General features: G+C 46.5%; 1 protein-coding gene and 1 long non-coding RNA gene across 3 annotated transcripts in view; one reads left to right on the forward strand and one right to left on the reverse strand.

The window, feature by feature from the left end:
* The window catches only part of LOC139275800 (uncharacterized), a 172392-nt gene that overhangs the window by 51262 nt on the left and 107299 nt on the right, over positions 1-13831 (forward strand). The window lies entirely within an intron of this gene.
* Positions 1-13831, reverse strand: part of colec12 (collectin sub-family member 12) — a 416325-nt gene that overhangs the window by 50837 nt on the left and 351657 nt on the right. The window lies entirely within an intron of this gene.

Below are 13831 nucleotides of genomic sequence, written 5' to 3' on the forward strand. Positions count from 1 at the left end.
ATCCTCAGTGCTACGAGGATGCTCCGCGTAGCGCTGATGCGCTTCAACACACTTCCCTTTCGATTAAAGGGGAGGGCCACTGTGCACTCTGCATGGTCTCTGATAGACAACACTGGGCCACCAGGGCAGCATGTGACCGGGCCAGCAGCCCGGCATCCAAGACAGAGTGCCGAGTTGCACGTTGGCAGCTTGCACCATGCTAGGCCGCCATCATCGAGCCGACCCGAGAGTCGGCTGACAAAAAAAAATGGTGGCCCGGGACGCTGACACTCTCCCCTTTAATCACTGTGCCAAGAACGGATATCTGCCAGCTTCGTGACCTGCAATTTCCCCATTGGACTATTAAGGGGTCGGTGCGTGGTGGCCCAGGGCGCTAACCACTATTAAAAGGGCAAGTTTGTTCCATGGGTGTCGATGAGCCCCTAAAAACAAGGCAATGGAAAATAAAGGGCTAGAAATTCGCTGCATTTGCGCCTCCCATTAGCGCCCCCAGGGGCAGTGCTACGAATTTGCACCCCGATTACCTGCGCCTGGAGATCGCGATGTCACTGCTGCTGTGCATCGCCCTGTTAGCACCCCTGGTCCAAAATTCACTTTCGCCCCCTGCAGCAGTGCCGGGGGGAAAATTAAAGGCGAGGTAGGCGGTTGAAAAATAAAAAAAAACTTATCTTGTTGCCACCCCTGATCCGCTTTCTTCCCGGGATCCTGGCCGCGATCGCGCACACCGGCACTCTGCTTGAGTGCTGGGCTGATCGCGCGGCACCCCTGCTCCATGGTGGTCCAGGTATGTCCCTTTTCCTTCTGCAGAGTTTGCAGCGGGGCCCTTCCCTTTAAGGGAGGAAGAGCCCCTCGGATGCGGGAGCACTCCACAGCCAGTGTGCAGTGCTGCCGAGGTGTCCACCCTGTTAGTGCCCCAGGAATGAAGTGGAGCGCTTGAATTTTTTGAGAGGGGTGAAATTTCAGTGCCTGGCGCTAAGTCTCACGCCTCCCAACTGTTACTGCCCCCAAATGGGGCAATAATGAATTTCACCCCCAAGTCTCTTCTGTCTGCTGGTTAAAACGATCCGATATGAAATCAGTTTAGGCAGTCTCAATCCAATTCTGAGTGGGGAGAGGCATACAAAATAAAATTGTCCCTAATTTGCCACTAATTGTCAGCCTCTCTTAGACAGGCTAAAGGACGGCTGGTGCAAGAAATGGAAATGTGTCACAATGATTCAGTGGGGTTGTTCAATAGGGTTGAGACAACTCTTTATCTAGTTGTGGTCTACCTGATTGGGAGCACTTAATACTGTCAATAGAGTTTCATTCCCCAGAATTCACCTTGATGACCATAGCATTTGAAATAACACCTGCCAATGTCTGTAGAATGACCAACCTATAATCTTGGCATGGTGATTAAAGGGGAGAGTGTCAGCGTCCCGAGCCACCATCTTTTTTTGTCGGCCGACTCTTGGGTTGGCTCAATGATGGCGGCCTAGCATGGTGCGGGCCGCCAACGTGCAACTCGGCACTCTGTCTTGGATGCTGGGCTGCTGGCCCGGTCGCATGCTGCCCTCGTGGCCCAGTGTTGTCCATCAGAGACCATGCAGAGTGCACAGCAGCCCTCCCCTTTAATCGAAGGGGAAGGGTGATAAAAAGGGAGGGAGAGAGAAAGCGAATAATTATAGACCAGTTAGCCTGACATCAGTAGTGGGGAAAATGTTGGAATCAATTTATTAAGGATGAAATAGCAGCGCATTTGGAAAGCAGTGACAGGATCGGTCCAAGTCAGCATGGATTTATGAAAGGGAAATCATGCTTGACAAATCTTCTGGAATTTTTTGAGGATGTAACTAGTAGAGTGGACAAAGGAGAACCAGTGGATGTGGTGTATTTGGACTTTCAAAAGGCTTTTGACAAGGTCCCACACAAGAGATTGGTGTTCAAAATCAAAGCACACGGTATTGGGGTTAATGTACTGACGTGGATAGAGAACTGGTTAGCAGACAGGAAGCAGAGAGTCAGGAGAAACAGGTCCTTTTCAGAATGGCAGACAGTTACTAATAGAGTGCCGCAGGGCTCAGTGCTGGGACCCCAGCTCTTTACAATATACATTAATGATTTAGATGAAGGAATTGAGTGTAATATCTCCAAGTTTGCAGATGACACTAAACTGGGTGGCGGTGTGAGCTGTGAGGAGGATGCTAAGAGGCTGCGGGGTGACTTGGACAGATTAGGTGAGTGGGCAAATGCAGATGCAGTATTATGTGGATAAATGTGAGGTTATCCACTTTGGTGGCAAAAACATGAAGGCAGAATATTATCTGAATGGCGGCAGATTAGGAAAAGGGGAGGTGCAATGAGACCTGGGTGTCATGGTTCATCAGTCATTGAAAGTTGGCATGCAGGTACAGCAGGCGGTGAAGAAGGCAAATGGTATGTTGGCCTTCATAGCTAGAGGATTTGAGTATAGGAGCAGGGAGGTCTTACTGCAGTTGTACAGGGCCTTGGTGAGGCCTCACCTGGAATATTGTGTTCAGTTTTGGTCTCCTAATCTGAGGAAGGACGTACTTGCTATTGAGGGAATGCAGCGAAGGTTCACCAGACTGATTCCCGGGATGGCTGGACTGACATATGAGGAGAGACTGGATCAACTGGGCCTTTATACACTGGAGTTTAGAAGGATGAGAGGGGATCTCATAGAAACATATAAGATTCTGACGGGACTTGACAAGTTAGATGCGGGAAGAATGTTCCCGATGTTGGGGAAGTCCAGAAATAGGGGACACAGCCTTAGGATAAGGGGTAGGTTATTTAGGACTGTGATGAGGAGAAACTTCTTCACTCAGAGAGTTGTTAACCTGTGGAATTCCCTGCCGCAGAGAGTTGTTGATGCCAGTTCATTGGATATATTCAAGAGGGAGTTAGATATGGCCCTCACGGCTAAAGGGATCAAGGGGTATGGAGAGAAATCAGGAAAGGGGTACTGAGGGAATGATCAGCCATGATCTTATTGAATGGTGGTGCAGGCTTGAAGGGCCGAATGGCCTACTCCTGCACCTATTTTCTATGTTTCTATGTTTCTATGTAACCACACCTCAACAACAACAACTTTCATTTCTATAGCACCTTTAACGCAGTAAAATGTCCCAAGGCACTTCACTGGCGCATTATCTAACAACATTTAACACTGAGCCACATAAGGAGATATTAGGACAGGTAATTAAAAGCTTGATCAAAGAAGTAAGTTTTAATGAGCATCTTAAAGGAGGAGAGAGAGATGGAGAGGCATAGGGAGGGAATTCTTGAGCTTAGGGCCTAGGCAGCTGAAGGCACGGCCACCAATGGTTGGTGCGATTAAATCGAGGATGCGCATTTGGAGGAGCGCAGAGATCTCGAAGGGTGGTAGGGCTGGAGGAGGATTACAGAGATAGGGAGGGGTGAGGCCATGGAAGAATTTGAAAATAAGGTTGAGAATTTTGAAATCGAGGTGTTGCCGGACCAGGAGTCAACATAGGTCAGTGACCACAGGGGTGATGGTGCGGCAAACCAGTCCCACCCACCCTTTCCCTCATCGATTGTCTGTCCCATCTTTGACAGGGGTTGTGGTTCTTGTATTGGACTGTTCAGTCACCTAAGACCTCATTTTTAGAGTGGAAGCAAGTCTTTCTCGATTCCGAGGGACTGTCTATGATGGTGAATGGGAGTTGATGTGAGTTAGGATACAGGCAGCAGAGTTTTGGATCAGCTCAAGTGTATGGAGGGTGGAAGATGGGAGGCTGACCAGAAAAGCATTGGAATAGTCTAGTCCAGAGGTAACAAAGGCATGGATGAGGGTTTCAGTAGCAGATGAGTTGAGGCAGGAACAGAGACAGATGATATTACGCAGGTGGAAGTAGGCGGTCTTGGTGATGGAATGGATATGTGGCCGGAAGCTCAAGTCAGGGTCAAATGTACGATCTGAGTATTGTGCTTAAAATTCATAGTCAATAGGCAAAAAAAATCTAGTCCACATAAGGTTACACAAGTAAAAGAATCCACAAAATGTTAATCAAAAAGAAATCTGTAATTAATATATTAACTGTATAATATAGTAACTATAACATTAATATATTAAAAGTCTCGAGTACTTCATAGTTGTTACACTTACTTACTGTATCACAATTTTATCCTGCCTGGTGTCAGGATTTTCTCTCATTTATTTATCGTACCTGTAGTAACATCTGGATAATGCTGGATTGAAACAAATATTTTGTATCTGTCTTCACAGTAGAACATACCAAAAATAGTGGGGAACCAAGGGGAAAATATGAGTGAGGAACTTAAAGTAATTAAGATCAATAGAGAAAAAGTACTTGAGAAACTAATGGGACTAAAAGCCGACAAATCCCCTGGACCTGATGACCTACATCCAAGGGTTCTAAAAGAGGTGGCTGCAGAGATAGTGGATGCATTGATTGTGATCTTCGGATTGGAAGGTAGGAAATGCAACCCTGCTATTCAAGAAAGGAGGAAGAGAGAAAACCAGGAACTATAGGCCAGTTAGCCTGACATCAGTCATCAAGAATTAATTATAAAGGAAGTGGTAACAGGGCACTTAGAAAATCATAACATGATTATGCAGTATCAACATGGTTTTATGAAAGGGAAATCGTGTTTGACTAATCTATTCGAGTTTTTTCAGGATATACCTAGTAGGGTAGATAAAGGGGAACCAGTGAATGCAGTACATTTGGATTTCCAAAAGGCATTCACGAATGTATAAACCAGGAAATAGTGGGGCTTGTAAAAAGGGAACAGCAATAATCATGGGTGATATTGATTGGACAAATCAAATTGGTCAGGGTAGCCTTGAGGAGGAGTTCATAGAGTGCTTAAGGGATGGGTTCCTTGAGCAGTATGTAACGGAACCAACCAGGGGCAGGCTATCTTAGATCTGGTCCTGTGTAATGAGACAGGATTAATAAACAATCTTCTAGTAAAGCATCTCCTTGGAATGAGTGATTGTAGCATGATTGAATTTCAAATTCAGATGGAGGGTGAGAAAGTTGGATCTCTAACCAGCGAACTAAGCTTAATTAAAGGAGACTATGAAGGTATGAGGGCAGAGTTGGTTAAAGTAGACTGGGAAAATAGATTAAAGTGTGGGACGGTTGATGAACAGTGGTGTACATTTAAGGAGATATTTCACAACTCTCAAGAAAAATATATTCCAGTGAGGAGGAAAGGATGTAAAAGAAAAGATAGCCATCTGTGACTAACTAAAGAAATAAAGGACGGTATCCAATTAAACACAAGGGCATACAAAGTGGCCAAATCTAGTGGGAGGACAGAAGACTGGGAAGCTTTTAAAAGCCAGCAAAGAATGACTAAAAAAGGGAAGATAGATTATGAAAGCAAATAGCACAAAATATAAAAACAGATAGCAAGAGTTTCTATAGTTATATAAAAAAGAAAAGGGTGGCTAAAGTAAATTTGGTCCCTTAGAGGACGTAACCAGGGAATTAGTAATGGGGAACATGGAAATGGCAGAACAAATATTTTATATCAGTCTTTACAGTAGAGGACAGTAACTATATTCCGACAGTGGAGAGACTAGGGGCTATAGGGGGGAGGAACTTAACACAATCACAATCACTAAGAAGGTGGTACTCAGTAAGATAATGGGACTAAAGGAAAATAAATCCCATGGACCTGATGGCTTGCATCCTAGGGTCTTAAGAGAAGTAACGGCAGGGATTGTGGATGCATTGGTTGTAATTTACCAAAATTCCCTGGATTCTGGGGAGGTTCCAGCAGATTGGAAGACTGCAAATGTAACGCCCCTACTTACAAAAGGAGGCAGACAAAAAGCAGGAAACTATAGACCAGTTAGCCTAACATCTGTTCTTTGGAAAATGTTGGAGTCCATCATTAAAGAAGCAATAGCAGGACATTTGGAAAAGCAAAATTCGGTCAGGCAGAGTCAGCATGGATTTATGAAGGGCAAGTCAAGTTTGACAAATTTGTTGCCGTTCTTTGAGGATGTAACGAACAGGGTGGATAAAGGGGAACCAGTGGATGGGTGTATTTGGACTTCCAGAAGGCATTTGACAAGGTGCCACATAAAAGGTTACAGCACAAGATAAAAGTTCATGGGGTTGGGGGTAATATATTAAGATGGATAGAGGATTGGCTAACTAACAGAAAAGAGAGTCAGGATAAATGGTTAATTCTCTGGTTCGCAACCAGTAGCTAATGGGATGCCGCAGGGATCAGTGCTGGGACCCCAACTATTTACAATCTATATAAACGACTTGGAAGAAGGGACTGAGTGTAACGTAGCCAAGTTTGCTGACGATACAAAGATGGGAGGAAAAGCAGTGTGTGAGGAGGACACAAAAAATCTGCAAAAAGACATAGACAGGCTAAGTGAGTGGGCAAAAATTTGGCAGATGGAGTATAATGTTGGACAGTGTGAGGTCATGCACTTTGGCAGAAAAAAATGAAAGAGCAAGTTATTATTTAAATGGAGAAAGATTGCAAAGTGCTGCAGAACAGCGGGACCTGGGGGTACTTGTGCATGAAACACAAAAGGATTGTATGCAGGTACAGCAAGTGATCATGAAGGCCAATGGGGATTGACCTATTGCAAAGGGGGTGGAGTATTAAAGCAGGGAAGTCTTGCTACAGCTATATAAGGTATTGATGAGGCCACACCTGGAATATTGCGTGCCGTTTTGGTTTCCATATTTACGAAAGGCTACACTTGCTTTGGAGGCAATTCAGAGAAGGTTCACTGGGTTGATTACGGGGATGAGGGGGGTTGATTTATGAGGAAAGGTTGAGTAGGTTGGGCCTCTACTCATTGGAATTCAGAAGAATGAGAGGTGATCTTATCGAAACGTATAAGATTATGAGGGGGCTTGACAAGGTGGATGCAGAGAGGATGTTTCCACTGATGGGGGAGACAAGAACTAGAGGGCATGATCTTAGAATAAGGGGCCGCCCATTTAAAACAGAAATGGGGAAAAATTTCTTCTCTCAGAGGGTTGTTAATCTGTGGAATTCGCTGCCTCAGAAAGCTGTGGAAGCTGGGGCATTGAATAAATTTAAGACAGAAATAGACAGTTTCTTAAACGATAAAGGAAACAGGAGTTATGGGGAGTGGGCGGGGAAGTGGAGCTGAGTCCATGATCAGATCAGCCATGATCTTATTAAATGGCGGCGCAGGCTCGAGGGGCCGTATGGCCTACTCCTGCTCCTATTTCTTATGTTCTTATGTTCTTAAAGGTTGCTATGCAAGATAAGGGCTCATGGATTTGGGGGTAATATATTTGCATGGATAGAGGATTGGTTAACAGACAGAAAACAGAGAGTAGTAATAAACAAGTTGGCAGGCTGCTACTAGTAGGGTGCCATAAGGATTAGTGCTTGGGCCTCAGCTATTTACAATCTATATTAATGACTAATATGAAGGGACCAAGCCTAATGTTCCAAGTTTTGTTGATGATATAGAGTTAGGTAGGAAAGTAAGCTGTGAAGAAGACATCTACAAAGGGATGTAGACAGGTTAAGTGAGTGGGCAAGAAGGTGGCAGATGGAGTATTATGTGGGGAACTGTGAGGCTATTCACTTTGGGGGAAGAATAGAAAAACTAAATATTTTTTAAATGGTGAGAAAGTATTAAATAATCGTGTTCAGAGAGATTTGGGTGTTTTTGTACATGAAACACAGAAAGTTAACATGCTGGTACAGCAAGCAATTAGGAAGGCAAATGGTATGTTATCCTTAATTGCAAGGTGGTTGGAATAAAAGGCTAAGGGTGTCTTGCTGCAATTGTACAGAGCTTTGGCAAGACCACACCTAGAGTACTGTATACAGTTTTGGTCTCCGTACCTAAGGAAGGATATACTTGCCTTAGAGCAGGTGCAACCAAGGTTCACTAGATTGATTCCTGGGATGGGAGGGTTGTCCTATGAAGAGAGATTGAGTAGATTGGGCTTATACTCTCTGGAGTTTAGAAGAATGAGAGGTGATCTCATTCTGAGAGGGCTTGACAGCGTAGATGCTGAGTGGTTGTTTCCACTGGCTGGAGAGTCTAGAACAAGGGGGCATCGTCTCAGGATAAGGGGTCAGCTATTTGGGACTGAGCTGATGAGACATTTCTTCACACAGAGGGTTGTGAATCTTTGGAATTCTCTACCCCAAAGGGCTGTGGATGCTGAATCGTTGAGTATATTCAAGGCTGAGATATAGATTTTTTGACTCTAAAGGAATCAAGGGATTATGGGGATCGGGCGGGAAAGTGGAGTTGACGTTGAAGATCATCCATGATCTTAAGAAAAGAACATATGAAATAGGAGCAGGAGTAGGACATTCAGCCCCTCGAGCCTGCTCTGTCATTCAATAAAATTATGGCTGATCTGATATTGGCCTCAACTCCACTTTTCTGCCCGCTCCCTGTAACCCTTGATGTCATGTATCTTACATTATTATATATAACTGTATCCTAACATGCTATACATGACTGTAATAAGATATGACCTGTAACCACCTGCATACCTTACCACCAGGGGTGCACTTGCAAGAGACAGGTATATAAGGACAGGTCTCAGGCAAGTGCAGCATTCCAGAGCTGTGAAATAAAGGTGCAGGTCCAGAGTGACCTTGACTTCACTACATGCCTCGTGTGAATCTGTACTGAGGGGACAGGACTTTACAGTGGCGACGAGTTACGGGATTACAGAATCCACAGAATGGCGAACAACGGATCAGATGAAAAGTACAATGCGGGAGACAATTGGGAGGACTTTATAGAAAGGCTCCAGCAAAGCTTTGTAACCAAAGACTGGTTAGGCGATGATAAGGCAGACAAGAGAAGAGCCCATCTCTTGACCAGCTGTGGCTCGAAAACATACGCTTTAATGAAGGATCTGTTGGCACCCGAGAAACCAGCAAGCAAGTCGTTTGAAGAATTGAGCACACTGGTAAGAGACCACCTGAAGCCAGCGAGCAGCCTACACATGGCCAGACACAGGTTCTACAACTAAGACCCTGTGTGGGCCAGAGCATACCCGACTTCGTGGCGGAACTTCGGAGGTTGGCTAGTTTATGTGAGTTCTCCGATGAACTGAGGAGAGAAATGCTGAGAGACTTTTTCATTGAAGGAATAGGCCACGCAGGCATATTCCGAAAGCTCATAGAGACCAAGAACCTGACCTTAGAGGCAGCAGCACTGGTTGCACAGACATCCTTGGTAGGGGAAGAAGAAACGAGGTTGATTTACAATGCAGGTACGACAGCTAATGAAATATCGGAGCAAGAAGTTCACAGCACTAAACAAGCTGCTACCCCCACACACAGACAAAACCGGGAGAACAGGCTCTCGACAGCAGGCAGAAGCCATCAAGGGCCACAGGAACGGCCGTTCACACCTCATCAACCCACAATGCGAGCAATCAACTACAAACTGAGAGACGCTCAAGAGAGATCAGCCAAACGCTGCTCATTCTTTGGGAACACTTTGAACAATGGAACAGGTCTGTGCTGGAGGTGTGGGGGTGGGCACTCGTCAAGGGGATGTCGATTTCAGCAGGCTGTTTGCAGAAATTGTGAAAATACAGGTCATTTGTCCCGCATGTGCAAAAAAACAGCAGCTCGGCTGATATACGAATCGGATGGGTCGGAAAGCGGACCAGAAGATGGTGGGGACTGTACCCAGGACACCAGTGAACAGCGGGTCAACACGATCAATGGCCGCTGCTCCTACAACAGGACGCCTCCTATAATGATGAGGGTCCTACTCAACGGGATATCTGTCAACATGGAGCTGGATACAGGAGTGAGTCAATCTCTCATGGGCGCTCAACAATTTGATCAACTGTGGCCGCATAAAAAAGACAGACCAAAACTCACAAGGGTCGACACCAAACTAAGAACCTATACCAAAGAAATCGTACCAGTCTTCGGCAGCGCCATGCTCTCTGTCACACACAAAGGGACAGTGAACCGACTTCCCCTGTGGATTGTCCCCGGAGACCCCACAGCACTGCTGGGGAGAAGCTGGCTGGCAAAACTAAACTAGAAATGGGATGATGTCCATGCCATGTCATTAGAGGAACGGACCTCTTGCTCAACAGTTATAAAGCGATTTGAACATCTCTTTCAGCCAGGTGTGGGCACTTTCAAAGGGGCCAAAGTCAAAATCTACATCACACAGGATGCTAGACTGGTCCATCACAAGGCCAGAGCTGTACCCTATGTGATGAGGGAAAAGATTGAATACAAACTAGACAGGCTTCTGCGGGAAGGCATTATATCACCTGTGGAATTTAGCGACTGGGCAAGTCCCATCGTCCCATTCATGAAGCCTGATGGATCCGTGCGAATCTGTGGGGACTACAAATCTACCATAAACAGAGTCTCCCTGCAGGACCAGTACCCGCTGCCCAGAGCGGAGGACTTATTTGCCACATTGGCTGGAGGTAAACTTTTCTCAAAATTAGACCTCACATCTACGAATATGACGCAAGAATTGACCGAGGAATCCAAGCTACTCACCACCATCAACACACATCGAGGCCTTTTCATGTACAATCGATGCCCATTCGGCATCAGGTCGGCAGCTGCTATATTCCAGCGCAACATGGAGAGTCTGCTCAAGTCCATCCTGGGGACGGTTGTATTTCAAGACGACATACTTATCACGGGCAGGGACACCGACTCCCATCTCCGTAATTTGGAGGAAGTACGAAAGCGGTTGGATCGGGTAGGCCTACGAGTCAAGAAATCCAAGTGCCTGTTTCTCGCACCCGAGCCCGAGGTTGAATTTTTGGGCAGAAGGATTGCCGCTGATGGAATCCGCCCAACAGAGTCCAAAACAGAAGCAATTCGCCTGGCATCAGGCCCCGGAATCTCTCAGAACTGCGCGTCTTTCTCGGGCTACTCAATTACTTTGGGAACTTTATGCAGAACTTAAGCATGCTGCTGGAGCCTCTCCACGTGCTACTCAGGAAGGGGTGCGATTGGTTTTGCGGGGACGCCCAGGAACGCGCCTTCAATAAGGCACGCAACCTTCTGTGTTCCAACAGTGTTTTGACTTTTTTTGACCCAGGTAAAAAGCTAGTTCTCACATGCGATACGTCAGCGTATGGGGTTGGGTGCGTTTTGCAACATGTCAATAGTGCGGGCAAATTACAACCCATAGCTTATGCCTCCAGGTCACTTTCGCGGGCGGAGCGCGGGTACGGAGTGGTAGAGAAGGAGGCGCTCGCATGCGTGTACGGTGTCAAAAAGATGCACCAATACCTTTTCGGGGCCAAGTTCGCGTTAAAAACCGACCACAAGCCCCTCACGTCACTCCTATCCGAGAGCAAGGCAATAAACGCCAACGCCTCGGCGCGAATTCAACGGTGGGCACTCATGCTGGCGTCCTACGACTATACCATAAGGCACAGACCAGGCACAGACAACTGTGCCGACGCGCTCAGCAGGCTACCCCTGGCGGCCATGGAAGGGTCTGACGAACAGGACTGTGAGATAGTCATGGCAATCAATGTCTTCGAGTCCACAGATTCGCCCATGACGGCTCGCCAAATCAGAGCCTGGACGGCCAGCGACCCCAAGTTATCCTTAGTAAAAAAATGTGTCCTAACCGGTGACTGGGCAGAGGCTCGCGATGCCTGCCCCGAGGAATTAAAACCTCTTCACAGGCGCATGCATGAGCTATCACTACAAGCAGGCTGCCTGATGTGGGGCAGCCGAGTAGTCATGCTTCTGCGAGGCAGAGAGGCATTTGTCCGGGAGCTCCACCGCGAGCACCCGGGGATCGTTCTCATGAAGGCCATAGCCAGATCCCACCTCTGGTGGCCTGGTATTGACTCGGACTTGGAGCTCTGCGTCCGAAGGTGCACCATTTGTGCCCAACTCAGCAATGCCCCCAGGGAGGCTCCACTGAGCCCCTGGCCCTGGCCTACCAAACCGTGGTCGCGGGTGCATTCAGGGGCAAAATGTTCCTTGTAGTTGTAGATGCATTTTCAAAGTGGATCGAATGCACCATTTTAAACTCGAGCACAACCTCCACCACTGTGAAGATCCTCGCAACCATGTTTGCAATGCACGGAATCCCTGACATATTGGTCAGTGACAATGGTCCGTGCTTCACCAGCGCAGAATTCCAAGACTTTATAATTGACCACAGCATAACTCACGTCAAGACGGCACTGTTCAAGCCAGCCTCCAATGGCCAGGCGGAGAGAGCAGTGCAAATCATTAAACAAGGCATGCTTAAAATCCAATGTCCCACGCTGCAGGGTCGCCTGTCGTGACTGCTATTGGCATACAGATCTCGTCCGCACTCATTGACTGGGATCCCCCCCGCACAACTGTTGATGAAAAGGACTTTAAAAACAAGGCTCTCATTAATTCTCCCAGACATGCACGAAATCGTTGAGGCAAAGCGCCGTAAGCTGACTGAGTACCATGACAGAAATTCGAGGGGGAGATGGAATGAGATAGGGGATAAAGTGTTTGTACTAAACTATGGCAGGGATCCCAAATGGCTTGCAGGTACAGTAACGGGCAAGGAAGGAAACAGACTACTGGGAGTACAAATGGACAATGGCAAAACCTGCCGGAGGTATGTAGACCAAGTCAAAAGCTGATTTACCAACAACACTGCGGAACCAGAGGCAGACTACAATGTGGAACTCGCACCACACCTGGTGGACAGACAGAGGAAACAATCTGAGGAAAGGGCAATCCCAACAGACAGCCCAGGCGAGTCAACAACAATCACACCAATCGAAACAGACAGCCCAGGCGAGATACCAGCAACCACACCCAAAGAAAAACAGACACCAAGGCAAATAACTGAACCACAACTCAGACGCTCCACGCGAGAGCGTAGACCACCTGAGAGACTGAACCTATAAAGACAATAAGACCTTGGGGGAGGGTGATGTCATGTATCTTACATTATTATATATAACTATATCCTAACATGCTATACATGACTGTAATAAGATATGACCTGTAACCACCAGCATACCTTACCACCAGGGGTGCACTTGCAAGAGACAGGTATATAAGGACAGGTCTCAGGCAAGTGCAGCATTCCAGAACTGTGAAATAAAGGTACAGTTCCAGAGTGACCTTGACTTCACGACATGCCTCGTGTGAATCTGTACTGAGGGGACAGGACTTTACACTTGACTCCCCTGTAGATCAAAAATCTGTCTATCTCCGCCTTGAATATATTCACTGACTCAGCCTCCACAGCTCTCTGGAGTAGAGAATTCCAAAGATTCATGACTCTCTGAGAGAAGAAATTCCTTCTTGTCTCTGTCTTAAATGGACGACCCCATATTTTGAAACTATGCCCCCTAGTTCGAGATTCCACTACGAGGGGAAACATCCTCTCAGCATCTACCCTGTCAAGCCCATCAGAATCTTATATTTCACAAAGATCACCTCTCAATTCCAATGAGTACAGGACCAACCTGCTCAACCTTTCCTCAGAAGATAACCCCTTCATCTCAGGAATCAACCTAGTGCACCTTCTCTGAACTGCCTCCAATGCAAGTATATCCCTCCTTAAATAAGGAGACCAAAACTGTATGCAGTATTCTTGGTGTGGTCTCACCAACACCCTGTACAGTTGTAGCAGGACTTCTCTGCTTTTATACTCTATCGCCCTTGCAATAAAGGCCAACATTCCATTTGCCTACCTGATTACTTGCTGTACCTGAATACTAACATTTTGTGTTTCATGTGCGAGGACCACCAGGTCCCTCTGTACTCTCAGCATTCTCAAGTCTCTATTTAAATAATATTTTGCTTTTCTGTTCTTCCTCCCAAAGGCAGATGG

Source organism: Pristiophorus japonicus, chromosome 1 (genome assembly GCF_044704955.1).
Source record: "Pristiophorus japonicus isolate sPriJap1 chromosome 1, sPriJap1.hap1, whole genome shotgun sequence".
Lineage (NCBI taxonomy): Eukaryota > Metazoa > Chordata > Chondrichthyes > Pristiophoridae > Pristiophorus > Pristiophorus japonicus.